Raw genomic sequence first — 14826 nt, 5'->3', positions numbered from 1 at the left:
AAAGGGCTGATGCAAGTAAAAATCCAGCACATTCACATCTTAGGTGCCCCATTTTTATGGGCACAGTACAACCGATCTGAATTTCAATCTGGAAGACTCAAGGGTGTCAAAAAAGAATTTCCTATAACACATTAAGGGGGAGTAATTAGATGCTCAGCATCAAATATCCAAAATTATCATTAGAAGAGGATGCATTTAACCATCTTACTGAGATACCAAACAATGGAAAAGTAGTGATTCTCTCGCTCAAAAAAAGAAAAGGAAGCCCACACTATAATATTTCCTCTAGGTCAGGTTTAGTGACTTTGACATTTACCTCTATCCTATTAAATGCCCCCTGAACACATGACTTGTAATCCTGAAACTATATATTCAGCAAGACTCTTACCACCCCACTCCCCATGCCATCCCTCAAAAAGTATTACCGTAATGCAGAACCAAAATATTGAACTCATTTCAGTTCTGTTGAGAGACTTTGCATTGGAATAGGCATATGTAAACTGCCAAAAATATTGAAAAAATAAATTTCAAAGGTTTTTGGTCCAAGTAATGGACAATGGTATTAACCTTCAAAAGGAGTGGCGGAGAAAGGGGGGTGGGCCGGGCCAGGTGCCATCTTGAGGGGGGTGACGGCTGAACGCACCTGCTCCCCAAAAGAAAGATGCTGCTTTCTTTCTGCCACGCTCCTTCCGCCACTGGTTGCCCTGGCGGGAAAGGAGAAGCGGGGCAGGGTGGGGGTGGGGGCTGAGGGTGGGGAGAGGTCAGCGTGAGCCCAAACCTCCAGGACACTGACCCTGGAGCCCAGCCTCTGCCTCCTCCTCAGGGAGCCCGGCTGTGCGCGCGTCACCTTGAACCGGGAATGAATTCAGCAGATTCCCTGGTTTTCAAGGAGTGGAAGTGGCGGGGTGGGGAGAAGCCTGAAGGGGTCCATTACCCCCATAGTGGATTCAGCTATAACTGTTTACATTGTGTTACTTTGGTATTTCGTAATGTTTATCTTATTGTAACCAGTATTTAAGACGGTTCTGCAGTAAAACTTTGAAACCCATTCTTCCGCTGAAGAAAATTCATTTCTACACAAGATCCAGATGAGGGATTCCTCTGAACTCCAACAATCAGATATCTTGGAATCCATAAAGAGGCACAAACCCCAGAGCTTATCATCCCATTTCTTAGTGTTTAAACAACTTTCTTTCTTTCTAAAAATGCCCCTTAAACAAATGGTGCATTTCAAAATGAAGCTTCTCTCTCACCTGCCGCTCCACCCCCCCCCCGCGTCTTTCTCCTTCATTTCCTTCTAGCACAAGCCTCTCTAGGCATTTGTTTCAGTTTCTTTGCAATTCTCCCCTTTCGCCTGCCTTGCAGCAAGGAGTCCTGTCCCCAGAAAAGAGAGAAGTGGGGGTGTGAGAGGCCCCAGTCCTGGCACAGTGTCATGTGAAAAGAGGCTTTTAAAAGTCACACGCCATGCAAGCATCAAAGAAGGCGTTTTGCCCTTTTTCTTCTTGGGGTTCATGGTGAGAGGAGCCCCCATCACCCTTTGAGAGACAGACGGTTACTCCCAGCAGCCCTGCAGGGTAGGCCTCCTTAGGGCCTTTGAAGTTTGGCTTTGGGCGGGGAGTGGGCAAACCAGCAAAGATAAGCCAGGCAGAAAGGATGGGCGGACCAAAGGCAGCAGAGGCAACTTTTTCACTCACTCTCCCCCCCCCCAAAAAAAACCCCTATGGGGTGTTGGGGCCTGGGATTGTGGTCTGTATATGCTCAGAGGCATGCCTTCCCTGCATGGAATTCCAGTTACAGAGCTATGAAAAGAGCTCTCCTGTGGGGAGAAAGTGTGGCCTGCACTGCAGGGTTGCTGTGAGCCCCCTACCACCCCCCCACCTCTCAGCCACATGCACCAAGCTGCCTTGGGGCAAAATGAGAGTGGCTGTTGTAAACGCTTCTCAGCCACGATCCTCCTCCAAGCCACAATAAAGGTAAAGGTACCCCTGCCCGTTCGGGCCAGTCTTGCCAGACTCTAGGGTTGTGCGCTCATCTCATTCTAGAGGCCGGGAGCCAGCGCTGTCCGCAGACACTTCCGGGTCACGTGGCCAGCGTGACAAGCTGCATCTGGAGAGCCAGTGCAGCACACGGAACGCCGTTTACCTCGGTCCCTATTTATCTACTTGCACCTGGAGGTGCTTCCGAACTGCTAGGTTGAGCATAATAATACAAGTGGTCTACACAACAGCGTTGTTTTATGTTACTCCCTCAGGCTGCCCACTGTGCAGTATAGAAAGCAGACTACATGGCAGGGCTGCTGTAGTCCACTGTCACCCTCTGCACCTTAAAAAAAAAGTTGAATAAAGAAATACAAAGTAAAAGGCAACTTAGGAAGAAAAGCAGGGTTTGATTTGATTTAATATTTGTATTTCGCTTGTCCAAAAACAAATGTTGAGCTCAAAGTGTTTCACAATAATCACAAACAGCATTATTGCAATCTCTAACATAAAACACAGCATCATATAAATATAAGTAAGACAAACAATGACAAATTCATTTTTTAAAAAATTATACAATGCAATAAAGTCACAATACTGTCCTCCCTTTGGTGCTGCCTTTTTGTTTGCAGCGGGGGTAAACACGACAGCCAGTTGCCCAGCTGGTCCAGTTTCACAGGTGGGGAAAACTGAGGCTGCTCAGAGCCTGCCACTCTTTCCCCAGGCAACCTGTGATGGCTCTGGCCAAGACCCTCCCTGCACCCCTGGCCTCTGGCTCCTGCTCCCCCTCCACTCTGGTCTTGAGCCCCACCAGCCTCCCTGGTCCCCTCTGCTTCTTCCTCATCTCCCAATGATTTCAGTTTCCTCCAGAGATTCTATTTGGTGCTGATGTTTTAAGAACGCTTTTCAAAAAATCAACAGACCAGTATAATCCAAGAAGCAGTCCCCAGTCTGGGGCCAGCATTCGAAACTCCCATTGTTCTAGGCACATTTTGAGATACAGAATTTCATCAGTGCAAGCAGTTTCTGAGCTTTGGGCGCAGTACTGCACCTAAGATTTCAGATTAAAACTGCAGAGTGGAAGGAAAGGAGGACCTTTTTCTGCCTCCCCATTTCCAGCCACTCTCTGAAGACTGGAGAAGAGACCCTCTTCAGAATATTAGTGGGGTGGGCAGGGGAAGGACTAGAGCATGTGAAAAACAAACATAAGATTTTAGCTGCAGTTCATTCATTTTCAGCTTTGTATTCTTGTCATTAAAAAGTACGCCTAGACATTCTGTTGTTGCGCCCATAACCTAGGTTTAAGGTGCCATTTAGCTCCTAGCTTCCATAACTGACGTGCCTCTGCTCAGAAGGTCCTGGGAAGCTCCTTAAGATAGAGCAAGACTGAAACAGATTCCTCTTTTCCCAACTGGGTTTTGCTCTTCTGCCCCCCTACTTTAGCACCTGAAGCAGCCTTGTCTCCCTGCCTAACAGGAAGGCCAGCCCTTTCTCCCTTTCTTTGGCCTTCGCTATATCACAGGCCTAGATGCATAGCAAACGTTTTCAGGGAGCAGAGGCAGGAAGAGAAAGACTGGCAGCAGAATCAGAAAGGGCATCATAGAATCATAGAATCATAGAGTTGGAAGAGACCACAAGGGCCATCGAGTCCAACCCCCTGCCAAGCAGGAAACACCATCAGAGCACTCCTGACATATGGTTGTCAAGCCTCTGCTTAAAGACCTCCAAAGAAGGAGACTCCACCCCACTCCTTGGCAGCAAATTCCACTGTCAAACAGCTCTTACTGTCAGGAAGTTCTTCCTAATGTTTAGGTGGAATCTTCTTTCTTGTAGTTTGGAACCATTGCTCCGTGTCCGCTTCTCTGGAGCAGCAGAAAACAACCTTTCTCCCTCCTCTATGTGACATCCTTTTAAATATTTGAACATGGCTATCATATCACCCCTTAACCTCCTCTTCTCCAGGCTAAACATGCCCAGCTCCCTTAGCCGTTCTTCATAAGGCATCGTTTCCAGGCCTTTGACCATTTTGGTTGCCCTCCTCTGGACACGTTCCAGTTTCTCAGTGTCCTTCTTGAACTGTGGTGCCCAGAACTGGACACAGTACTCCAGGTGAGGTCTGACCAGAGCAGAATACAGTGGCACTATTACTTCCCTTGATCTAGATGCAATACTCCTATTGATGCAGCCCAGAATTGCATTGGCTTTTTTAGCTGCCGCGTCACACTGTTGGCTCATGTCAAGTTTGTGGTCAACCAAGACTCCTAGATCCTTTTCACATGTACTGCTCTCAAGCCAGGTGTCACCCATCTTGTATTTGTGCCTCTCATTTTTTTTGCCCAAGTGCAATACTTTACATTTCTCCCTATTAAAATTCATCTTGTTTGTTTTGGCCCAGTTCTCTAATCTGTCAAGGTCGTTTTGAAGTGTGATCCTGTCCTCTGGGGTGTTAGCCACCCCTCCCAGTTTGGTGTCATCTGCAAATTTGATCAGGATGCCCTTGAGTCCATCATCCAAGTCGTTGATAAAGATGTTGAATAAGACCGGGCCCAAGACAGAACCCTGTGGCACCCCACTAGTCACTCTTCTCCAGGATGAAGAGGAACCATTGATGAGCACCCTTTGGGTTTGGTCAGTCAGCCAGTTACAAATCCACTGAGTGGTAGCATAGTCAAGACCGCATTTTACCAGCTTCTTTACAAGAATATCATGGGGCACCTTGTCAAATGCCTTGCTGAAATCAAGGTAGGCTACATCCACTGCGTTCCCTTCATCTACCAGGCTTGTAATTCTGTCAAAAAACGAGATCAGGTTAGTCTGACATGACTTATTTTTCAGAAATCCATGCTGACTATTGGTGATGACAGCATTCCTTTCTAGGTGCTCACAGACTGTTTGCTTAATGATCTGCTCCAGAATCTTCCCTGGTATTGATGTCAGACTGACTGGGCGGTAATTATTTGGGTCCTCTCTTCCCCCCCCCTTTTTTTTAATTTTTTATTAGTTTTCCAATTTTTTAAAACAGACGCAACAAAAACAAAATACAAACACACACATAAAATCATATTTTCTTAACCTCATTTTCATAAACCTCCTTTCTCGGACTTCCCCATACCTTCCCCTTTTTGCATTCCTTTTTTATTTTACAATTATTCAGCAACTCTTTAAACCAATTAAATTTAAATTTGTTCTCCTTTTCAATTTCTCCCTAAATCATACAAAAAATTTACCACTGTAATTTTACATCTTCCTTTCCCTTAACATTTTAGCACTCCTCAATTTTATAATAACTCTTAAGATAAATTTTAAACTTCTTCCAATCTTCCTCCACAGTCTCTTTCTCTTGGTCACGGATTCTGCCAGTCATTTCTGCCAGTCCCATAAAGTCAATCACTTTCGCTTGCCACTCCTCCAGCGTGGGTAACTCTTGTGTCTTCCAATACTTTGCTAGAAGAATCCTTGCTGCTGTAGTAGCATACAGAAAAAAGTTTTTGTCCTTCCTCGGCACCAATTGGCCGACCATACCCAGGAGAAATGCCTCTGGTTTTTTATAAAAGGTGCATTTAAGTACTTTCTTAATCTCGTTGTAAATCATTTCCCAGAAGGCCTTAATCCTTGGGCAGGTCCACCAAAGGTGGAAGAAGGTACCTTCAGTCTCTTTACATTTCCAACATTTGTTATTGGGCAAATGGTAAATCTTTGCAAGCTTGACTGGAGTCATGTACCACCTGTAAATCATTTTCATAATGTTTTCTCTTAAGGCATTACATGCCGTAAATTTAATACCTGTGGTCCATAACTGCTCCCAGTCAGCGAACATAATGTCATGACCCATATCCTGTGCCCATCTAATCATAGCTGGTTTCACTGTCTCCTCTATTGTATTCCACTTCAACAGCAAGTTATACATTCTTCTTTTCCCCTTTTTGAAAATAGGGACAACATTTGCCCTCCTCCAGTCTGCCGGGACTTCGCCTGTTCTCCAGGAATTCTCAAAGATGACTGCCAATGGTTCTGAGATCACATCTGCCAGTTCTTTTAATACTCTTGGATGCAGTTCATCTGGCCCTGGAGACTTGAATACATCTAAACTAGCCAAGTATTCTCCTTAGTTATTCTGGGCTGTGTTTCCTCTGCTGAATCATTTGCTCCAAATTCTTCAGGTCGGGCATTGTTTTCTTTATCGGAGAAGAATGAGGCAAAGAAGGCATTGAGGAGTTCAGCCCTTTCTGTGTCCCGTTTGCATTTCACCATCTTCTCCTCTGAGTGACCCCACTGTTTCTTTGTTCTTCCTTTTGCTACGAACATACCCATAAAAGCCTTTTTTGTTGCTTTTAACCTCTCTAGCAAGCCTGAGTTCATTCTGTGCTTTAGCTTTTCTGACTTTGTGTCTACACGTGCTGGCTGTTTGTTTGAATTCCTCTTTGGTGGTTTCCCCCCTTTTCCATTTTTTGTACACATCCTTTTTTAATCTTAACTCAGTTAAAAGTTCTTTAGATAGCCACCCTGGCTTCTTTAGGCACCTTCCATGTTTCCATCTCATTGGTATTGCCTGAAGTTGTGCTTTTACTATCTCCCTCTTAACAAACTCCCAGCCATCATGAACTCCCTTTCCTTTTAGTATTACTGTCCATGGGATCTCACCCAGCACTTCCCTAAGTTTTATGAAGTCGGCTTTCTTAAAGTCAAGAAATTGAGTCCTAGTATGCTTGGCTGCTCCTTTCCGCTGTATAGTAAACTTCAGAAGAGCATGATCACTCGCGCCTAATGATCCTTCCACTTCTACCCCACTAACCAGGTCATCAACATTGGTTAGGACCAGATCTAAAATGGCTGTTCCTCTTGTTGCTTCTCCCACTTTCTGGACAATGAAGTTGTCTGCAAGGCCAGTGAGGAATCTGTTTGACCTTATGCTCTTGGCTGAGTTTGACATCCAGCAAATATCCGGGTAATTGAAGTCCCCCATTACTACTATCTCCCTTCCTTTTGCATGCTTGGCCATCTGTTCCAGGAAGGCATCATCTATGTCCTCCGTTTGGCTTGGGGATCTATAGTAAACTCTCACAATGAGGTCCCTGTTATTTTTCTCTCCCTTAATTTTGACCCAAATGCTCTCACTTTGGCTTTGAGGTTCTAAATCTTGGATCTCTTCACAGGTATACACATCCCTGAGATATAACGCCACTCCTCCTCCTTTCTTGTCTGGTCTGTTTCTCTGAAATAGATTGTATCCCTCCATTATTACATTCCAGTCGTGGGACTTATCCCACCAGGTTTCAGTGATGCCTATTATGTCATATTTAAAACAAAACAAATTCCTTCCAGTAGCACCTTAAAGACCAACTAAGTCAGTTCTTGGTATGAGCTTTCGTGTGCATGCACACTTCTTCAGATACAAACATATTTAGTTTGCTGTACCAAGAGCTCAAGCTCATCTTGTTTATTTCCCATGCTTTGTGCATTAGTGTACAGACATTGAAGTCCATTAATCATTCCCCCGTGTCTCTTATTTAAGAATTTTTTCCTCCCATCACTAGGTCTGCGTGCTGTTTGCTCCATTCGGTCTATGACATTTGGATGATCATCTTCATCAATTGATAGACTCCTACCTTCAGGAGCACTGTCTCCCTCCCCCACATTAGTCAGTTTAAAGCCCTCCTGATGAGGTTTCTGAGATTTTTTGCAAAAACATTCCGCCCAACTGTTGTGAGGTGCAGCCCATCGCTTGCCAGAAGTCCATCTTCAAGAAACTGCAGTCCGTGATCTAAGAATCCAAACTGTTCCTGTTTACACCATTTGCGAAGCCAGCTGTTCACTTCTACTATTTTTCTCTCTCTCCCTGGGCCACGTCGTTCAACTGGGAGGACAGATGAGATGACAATTCGTGTATTTAATTGCTTCAATTTCCTGCCCAGAGCCTCATAGTCTCTTTTGATCTTCTGGAGGCTATTGCTTGCAGTGTCATTGGTTCCCACATGAACCAAGAGGAAGGGGTATTTGTCAGTGGGTTTTATGATTCCTTGCAGTCGTTCCGTTACATCTTGGATCTTAGCCCCGGGGAGACAGCACACTTCCCGAGACATCTTGTCAGGCCCACAGATCACTGCTTCTGTTCCCCTCAGTAAGGAATCCCCTATCACCACTACATGCCTCCTCTTAGGTTTGGTCGGGGTTCTTCCGTGATCTGTCCGTTCCAAGGTCGCCTGCACATTCCCTGAGGACTGACTTTGCTGCTCGTCTTCATATACCTGATCGACTGTAACGAGGGAGAGATCCTCAAATGGAGTCTGCTCTTCGTCTTCCATGCTAGGGGAGAGGACCTCAAAGCGATTGTGTATTTCTAAACAATCAGAGCGAACCCTGGGCCTCCTACTTCTTTGAGTCACGTTTCTCCATATATCTGGCCCCTGTGTTGGTGAACTAGCCTCCTTCTCAGGGGAGTCCCCTGTCTCCTCCTTGGTGGAGACAGTGTGCTCTGTTGCTTCCAAGAAGAGCTCCAGCTCTCTAATTCTTTGGAGCGTAGACACACGTTCCTCCAGTTGCTGGACTTTGTCTTTTAAGAGGGCAACCAACATGCAATTGCTGCAGGTAAAGCTGCCTGCCACCTTTGGCAAGATGGCAAACATTGTGCAGGAACCGCAGGCGACTGCAGCTGTTCCCTCACTCTCCATCTTGAGAACGTGTCGTTGGGGCTGGCTACAGTGGTCCTCCATCATAAGAAGCGTGCAGACAGGACAAATAACTCCCCCCCCAAAAAACCCCTAGGTCTCCCCCAACAAACGTTTGAGACTAGCTCCCCTAAATCTAAAGATGGATCAAACTGTGCGCGCCACTAGGCGCGCGCTGCTGCCCTGCAAGCTCTGATAAGCTCCTCCCACAGCTAATCACCTGCCTCAACAGAAACCCTGCCCCTCTGACTTTTGCACAGGGAGAGCAGCTAATCAGCCACAAGAAACACACACACAAGAAAACCCCTTTTGCTCCTTCTTCAGCTGCTGCCCTGCAAGGCTGAGATCAGCAAAGCTCTCTGGCTTAGCCATCTTGTCAATTGAAAACAAAGTAGCAAAAGGAATTGATGATGTGATTTCAAAATTTGCAGAGAACAAAGTTAGGAAAAACGGTTTTAAGTGCTTATGCTCACAATGTTAAGTAAATAAACCCGAAAATTACACTTTCCACTGTGAGTATCTTATTTTTCCTTCTTTTAAGAATTTCAATGTGTGGGGGGGGGGGGGAGAGACAAGAAATTTTCCGCACCGGGTACCATCTGACCTTGCTATGCCACTGTTCAAAAGTACTACATAATATTACATTTCGGAACTCCCCTCATATTGACATCAAGCAGGCAGCTTTGCTGTAATCTGTTCAGCACCTGCTTAAAACATTTTTGTTTAGGCAAGCCTATCCAGACATGTAGAAGTTAAATGCGTTTAATCTCTTTTTAGCTATTGTTCATTTTAATAATCTTGTTGATGCTTTTAAATACCTGCTTCTAACTGTTTTTAATGGGAAATTTAATGTTTAGTATTTTTGCAAACAGCTTAGAGGTTGCTATTTCTCTATAATCAAGCGGTATATAAATGTTGTTAAATAAATTAATAAATAGATTCTATGGATTGATTGAGCCTATTATGCTTCCCATCTTTATTCACATACATGAAGTTTGCCCATCATGCTAAACCACAACATGAATAAGCCAGAATACTATTCACCAACCCCCTTTCCCTTCCCTGCCGTATGGGAGGAGTTCTGCTTTATCAAAATCAAAAGTTCCCATTCCCATCCCCTTCATTTACTGTAACAATAAATGAGCTATGGAGTGATGACAACTTTTTCTTGCACAGATCTTGACAACTGCAAGTACCACCTCCTTAAACTTCACCATATCTAGGAAACTAGATCACCAAGTCCCAACACCCCTTCCCCTTTCAGCTGCTCCCCATGTCTGCTTTGCCAATTTTGAAAGGAATGCTAAGTATATTCCAACATCGCAAAGTGTTGGAAGATACAAGAGCTACCCACCTGGGAAGAATGGCAGATGAAGGTGATGGAGTACATGGAGCTGGCGGAAATGACTGGCAGAATCCGAGACCAGGGAGAAGAGTCGGTAGAGGAAGATTGGAAGAAATTTAAAGACTATCTACAGAAATATTGTAAAATTAAGGAATGTTAGTTAGAAGGATGTTGGAATGAAGCTATGTGGTTTTAGCAGTAATGTTATAAAGGAGTATTTAAAGATGGATTCTTAACAGGTGAGAATGTAAAGTTATAGTATATTAAGATAAATTATTAAGATAAAAGCAAAAATGGAAAGGATTTGCTGAAATAACTAATTGAACTAGAATACAAAAAAGGGAGGTGTGAGGAGGTCAGGGAAACAAGTAAATGAAAGTCAAGATATGGAAAGGTTGATTTGTTTTTAATTGTTTTTACTTTTTTGTATTTTGTATTTTTTGTTTCTTTTTCTTTTCTTTTTTTATTCTTGTAACTTTTTTGAAACTTTAATAAATATTTTTTTTTTAAAAAAAGATGAATGTGTGTGCTTGTTTATCTAAATTAATGAATATATATTGTTCACCTTTAATGACAGTTTCCAGAGCTGTTTTACAAGCATAATATGAAATGGTGATAAAACGGCCAAGTCAAACAATATTGTTTGTGTTAGCATGTCAGCCTAGGCAGGTGTGGTACTGTTGTGGTAGTGCTCAGAGCAAATAGGCTAGTGCATACGGTCAGGTTATTTAAATGTGATGTTCTACATGTAAGCTCTACCGACTCTTCTCCCTGGTCTCGGATTCTGCCAGTCATTTCCGCCAGCTCCATGTACTCCATGTAGCTCTTGTATCTTCCAACACTTTGCGATGAGTATTCTTGCTGCTGTTGTGGCATACATAAAAAAAGCTCTATCCTTCTTTAACACCAATTGGCCGACCATGCCCAGGAGAAAGGCCTCTGTTTTTTTCAGGAAGGTATATTTAAATACCTTTTTCATTTCATTATAGATCATCTCCCAGAAAGCCTTAATCCTTGGGCACGTCCACCAAAGGTGAAAGAATGTACCTTCAATCTCTTTACATTTCCAACATTTATTATCGGGCAAATGATATATTTTTGCGAGCTTGACTGGTGTTATGTACCACCTGTATATCATTTTCATAATATTCTCTCTTAAGGCATTACATGCCGTAAACTTCATACCTGTGGTCCATAACTGTTCCCAGTCAGCCAGCATAATGTTGTGTCCCACATCTTGTGCCCATTTTATCATAGCAGATTTCACCATTTCATCCTGAGTGTTCCATTTCAACAGCAAGTTATACATTCTCGACAGAGTCTTAGTTTTGGGATCTAACAGTTCTGTTTCCAATTTTGATTTTTCCACCTGGAAGCCAATTTTCACATTCATCAATGGATTGGTGCACACGTTAAGAACATTTACACATGATAATGTGAAAAAGCAAATTATTTGGCCTGTGTTTTAAGATATTGTTAATAGTGCTGCTATTGTAAATTTTTTATATTGTGTTTTTATGCTGAGTACGCTGTCTTGAGTAAGCTATGCCTAAAAAGATAGCTTGTAAGTCATTTTATATATGTGTCGCACCAATGGCTGTTATGCCTCAGATTTCAAACACTAGAGATGCTGAAGGAGAGAGGAAGAGAATGTGATTGCTTTCTTATGTTCTCCCCTACCCACACAGTGAGGTCTTGCCAATGAGTTGCCTTCACAAGCAAGAAAGAACATCCTGCATGAGAGAACAGAAGCTACAATGAGAAAATTTCTTCAAAGATGAAAGAAATACAGTGGTACCTTGGTTGGTGAACTTAATTCATTCCGGAAGTCTGTTCGACTCCTGGAACGGTTCGAAAACCAAGGTGCGGCTTCCAATTGGCTGCAGGAGCTTCCTGCACTCAATCAGAAGCTGCATAAGCCATGTCGGATGTTTGGCTTCCAAAAAACGTTCACAAACCAGAACACTCATTTCCGTGTTTGCGGCGTTTGGGAGTCAATTTGTTCAACAATTAAGCCGTTCGACAACCAAGGTACCACTATATTTGAAGAAACATGAAGAAAGCTAAAGAAATGTGAGGAAACAGTATCTTCAGAAAAGCTGATACAAGTTTTACTGCAGAAAGCATATCTATAAGACAGATCTGTTTATCTTTTATGGTTACATTGGTTCAAATGTTTGAATACATTTAGGACCAATATAAAGTTTGCAGGCAAACCAATCCCACTGACTTTGCTGTGCTCTAAACCAGTGTTTCCCAACCTTGGGCCTCCAGATGTTTTTGGCCTACAACTCCCATCATCCCTAGCTAGCAAGACCAGTGGTCAGGGATGATGGGAATTGTAGTTCAAAAATAGCTGGAGGCCCAAGGTTGGGAAACACTGCTCTAAACCACTGAGTCTCTTGGACTTGCCGATCGGAAGGTAAGTGGTTTGAATCCATGCGATGGGGTGATTTCCCATTGCTCTGTCCCAGCTCCTGCCAACCTAGCAGTTTGAAAGCCTACCAGTGCAAATAGATAGATAGGTACCACTGCGGTAGGAAGATAAACAGTGTTTCCATGCTTAACTGTCCAGGGGTCCTTTACCTACCTAGCTCACAAAGTGGCGTAGCATGACAATGTGAGGGGGGGCGATGGCTCCAAGCGCTGAATTCTGATGGGGCACAAAGCAGTGCCCCCATGACAAGCTCCCTTGCTGAGGCAGCATGGCTGCCATCTTCCAGAGCCATGAGAAGGTGAGCTACACCCAGGCCATGAGAAGGTGAGCTACACCCTTCAGGGTTGTGGGGGTGCATCCTCCTCCTTGTGGCCAGCAAAGGGATGCCCAGTGGGGTGATGTCCTTGGACGAGCCGCACGCCTCATGGCAGGAGCATGGAGAGGACAGCTGCCTGCTTGGCCCTGGACTTGCTGGTGCCCACCCTCGTGCTGCAAGTCAAGGAGAGGCAGACAAGGAAGGGCTACACATGGTGCCTCAGCCTGCTCTCCTTCTAGACTGGTAGCAGCTGCGGCTCTGGAACTGCTGGGGTGCCACCAAGCCCACCAAAGAGCGCCAGACATCACTCCTACTGGGAGCTTGCACACGGAAACTGGTAGACGACCACCGTGCGGAGGGGCTGGCACAGGGATACAGAGAGTGAAGTGCACCTGCTGCGTCCCACGCAACATTCACAATGAGATTAGGTGGCACAATTACTGCCTTGCCCCAGGCGCTAGCAACACATGCAATGCCACTGAGCTCACATATTACACTTCTTTACACAAGCACCTACTCATGAAAGATTGAGACTGCTTCCACAGCAAAATGTAGGCTACAGTCCACTCCCCTTTGTCTGGAAGAACAGGCGGAAATTAGTAGAAGTGTCCCTCTGCTGACAGGAGCTCCCCATCTCACCTGCTTAATGGGGTGTTCTGGGACTGAGGCAGCCCAGGAGCTGATCATGGTGCCAGCTCTAGGCCTGCATGCCACTCTGGCTGGTAGGAGTGATGACACTCTGGATGTGGCATTGGTTCTGCTGCTGCTGCTGCTGCTGTGCCTCACTGTTTAGATGGGCGCTGTTTTGTCCTGCTCACCTTTTACCTGCCCTCATCCCAAGACTGGCCTTAACTTTGTAACTGTAAAAACTACTCTGAAAATTTATTATTTCAAAAATGAAACCTTCATCTGGTTGTAAATATTAAGATTATACCAGCAAGAATGAGTCTTTCTGTAAAAAAAATGATTTAAAACGAGTCTTACTGACTAGTGATTTAAATTGTGATCTAAATCAATTTGATTTAAATCAAATCCACCCTGATACACAGCCTGCAAGAATCAGCACATGGTCAACAGCACAAGAGCACACAATGCAAATCTTCATCCTGAAAAGTGCCATGTATGAAGAGAACTGAAGTCTAATCTATGCATTCAGCAGTGAATACAGGTCTGGGAATCACAGCTAGAATTTTGCAACTGGTAAGCGGCAGGCTGACAGGCATGATTTCCAGGGGAGGAGCGCTGGGCAGGAATAGGGGCCTCTTCTCCCACAGTCCTTTCAGCAGCCACTTGACCCCCAGTCATGCCTAGGGATAGGGGCTTAAGGGCACAGCCCTGCAATCCACCGTGGATCCTTCAGTTTTCCGCATGAAAGTGGCTTCCAGGAACTACAGACCTATGTTTATTACAATCGAACCTCCATTTACATAACCCTCTGGTTACGTAAACTTCGGGATGTACGTGTGGCAAACCTGGAAGTATTTTACAGGGTTTCGCCACACGCACATACACAGAAGCAGTCCTCAAGTTATGGAAACCTCAGGATCCGACCGGACCTCCGGAACAGATCCCGTCCACAACCGGAAGTACCACTGTACTACTGCATGGCCACAACGTAAACACAAGCAAATAGCTCTCAGCCACTGGTTATGGCTAACACCACAATTTGCACAGGGGACGTTCACACAATCAAAGAAAACACACAATCAAAAATATTTCATGTAACAGACACACAACTAGATGTTTAGTACAATTATGCATGTAAAGCACACTTAATTTTCCAGTTTCCCTTAATTAGTGAGGCTGAATACATAGTGTATGAATTCTGACAATACGAGTCCCAGTGAAGAAAAGGGAACCAGTACGAGTGCAAGAACTCTTGTAATTTCATGGGCAGACTGAAATAGGGGAGGTAGGTGAAGCACAAATCTGCATGGAAGCTTTTTCTGAAGTACTAGAAGAGGAGAATAAGAAGCAGATAATTTCTTTGCTAGAAGAAATGTTTTATGCTACCATTGCTGGCAACATTTTAAAATCAACACTCCAATACTTGAATTTCTAGTAGAAGGTATATGATTCTGGTACTA

The 14826-nt window shown here is 44.3% G+C and overlaps 1 protein-coding gene across 2 annotated transcripts in view; it reads right to left on the bottom strand.

Moving 5' to 3' along the window:
- SMG7 (SMG7 nonsense mediated mRNA decay factor) overlaps positions 1–14826 on the bottom strand; it is a 66971-nt gene that overhangs the window by 45003 nt on the left and 7142 nt on the right. The gene's annotated exons all lie outside the window — the stretch shown is intronic.

The sequence above is a fragment of the Podarcis erhardii genome, assembly GCF_964252035.2.
Source record: "Podarcis erhardii genome assembly, chromosome: 6".
NCBI lineage: Eukaryota > Metazoa > Chordata > Lepidosauria > Squamata > Lacertidae > Podarcis > Podarcis erhardii.
The sequence above is the reverse complement of the archived record's forward strand: the minus strand, read 5'-3'. Positions and strand labels throughout refer to the sequence as shown.